The following is a 2,500-nucleotide window of genomic DNA, read 5'->3' on the forward strand; positions in this document are numbered from 1 at the left end:
ATGGGCTGTTCAAATGAGGGATTTGAGGCATGTATGGGTAAGATGGGAGTTGGTAGTAGGATGAGTGAAAACGGAGTGAGGTTTGGAAGCTTCTGTCTAGCAAATGACTTAGTCTTTGGGGGCACACTCTTTCAGCATTGCAATATACACAAGACAGCTTGGGTGTCGCCGTGTGGAAAATATAAAAATCAGATTGATCACATTGCTATCAGTAGGAGGCATAGAAGTTCTCTGCTAGATGTTCATGTTAAACGGGGAGCGGATATTGGTAGTGACCATCAACTCAGCATTGCAAAAATAAGGTTTAAACTTAAAAATCAGAAGAAGGAAAAATCTGGTGTTGGTAGATACGATATTGTTAAGCTTAGAAGGGAAGGAGAAGAAAAGGAGGAATTCAGATTAGAATGCAGAAATAGGCTTTTGGTGTTGGAATCGTTGGAAGAGGGGGAGAGAAGTGTAGATGAGATGTGGGAGGATGTGAACAAAGTTTTGCATGAGACTGCTGAATGTACGATTGGAAGGAGACATAGATTCAGGAGAAAGAAATGGATATCAGAGGAAACGTGGGATATGATAAAAAAGAGAGGTGAGGCTAAATTGAGGAGTGAGATGCAATGCGTTGATGAACGAGTGATTGAATTAGCAAGAGCTGCGTACTGGAGTTTGAATTCAGAAGTTAGAAGGTTAGCTAGGAGAGATAAAAGAAGATGTGTGGATGAAAAGGTTGCAGAGACTGAAATCTTAATAAACAAAAATGATGGACAGAGTCAAAGAATAGCATATGAATCGATTAGAGAACTGAGTGGTAATGCAGGTAAACGCAAGGAAATACCAGTTAGAGACAGGGAAGGAAATTTATTGACCAAAGATGGAGATATTAAAAATAGATGGAAAGAGCATTTTGAGACAGTTCTTAATAGACCAATACCACCAGAAGAGGATATACCGTCTGCTCAGGAAGATTTAAATATAGAAACAGGAAGTTGAGGCTTGCAGAAGTGGAGAAAGCAGTAAAACAGTTAAAGAATAATAAGGCACCAGGGGAGGATGGTTTATTTCCGGAAATGTTTAAAGTGGAGGGGGATAGATTAATAATGATCTTGACCAAGCTATTCAATAAGATATGGGTGACGGGGTTACTACCATCAGTTTGGAAGAATGGTGTAATTGTTAAAGTTCCGAAGAAGAGAGACCTGAGTGAATGTGGTAATTGGAGGGGAATCTCTTTGTCACCGATAGCTTTGAAAGTTTTCAGTAGAGTGTTGTTAAATAGGTTGGAGCCGGTGGTTGAGGGTGTTCTGAGGGATGAACAGGCTGGTTTTAGAAAGGGACGTGGTTGCAATGATCAGATCTTTATAGTTAGGCATTTGATGCAGCAAGTTAATGAAATGAGAGTACCGTTAAGTCTTTGTTTTGTTGATTTTGAAAAGGCTTTTGATAGTGTTTCGAGAGAGACTATGGGGAAGATCATGAGACATTATGGAATACCAGAGGAGTTTGTGAGGGTCATTATGAACATGCATGAGGACGCATTTTGTAAAGTGATGGTTGATAGTTGTCTGAGTGATTCGTTTGAAGTCAAGTCCGGAGTAATTCAAGGTGGTGTTCTATCGCCTTTACTATTTATATTGGTCATTGATTACATTATGAAACGCGTTGGAAGATAAACCGGCGCAGGTATACTTTGGGGAGAGAACAGGAAACTTTTGGATTTAGATTATGCAGATGATATAGTTTTGATTTGTGATGGGCCAGAAGAGATGCAGAGAGTGTTGGACTGTTTGGTGAGTGAAGGTCGCAAGGTGAGTTTGGTTATTAATTGTGGAAAAACTGAAATAATCAATATGAATATGGAAAATGCACAGGAATGTGTAATTGGAGGTATGGTTGTAAAGCAAGTTGATAGGTTTAAATATTTAGGTACTTATTTAGCCAAGGATGGTTCTTTGAACTTTGAATTCGAGGAAAGGTTAAAGAAGGCTAATCAGGCAATGGAAATGCTTAAAAATATTTGGAATAATAAAAATTTTTCTGTGCATACAAAAATCAAACTTTATAAGGTAAGTGGTGGGAAAGGATACCAAATAGTAGAATTAGAGAAATAACGTGAGTGCAGCCGGTCGATGAATATGTTAGGTTCTCACGATGGAAGTGGCTAGGACATGTGTATAGGAGACAGGGAATAGTACGAGGTACACCAGGGTGGGTGGCACTTGGTAGGAGAGGTAGAGGAAGGCCAAAAGAGACGTGGGTGAGAACAATGAGACGGGAAGCTGGAGATGAGTGTTGGGGAGATCTTGAGGAGTTAGCACAAGATAGGATGTGGTGGTGTGAGTTCATCGAGGCCCTATGCATCCCCGAGGGTGCCACAGGAAACGATTGATTTATATATATATATATATATATATATATATATATATATATATATATATATATATATATATATATATATATATATATATATATATATATATATACGAGAGATGTGTCAGAAAAGTTC

The sequence above is a fragment of the Coenobita brevimanus genome, chromosome 78 (genome assembly GCF_032717465.1).
Source record: "Coenobita brevimanus isolate Jiangsu-jjx chromosome 78, ASM3271746v2, whole genome shotgun sequence".
NCBI classification, from domain to species: domain Eukaryota; kingdom Metazoa; phylum Arthropoda; class Malacostraca; order Decapoda; family Coenobitidae; genus Coenobita; species Coenobita brevimanus.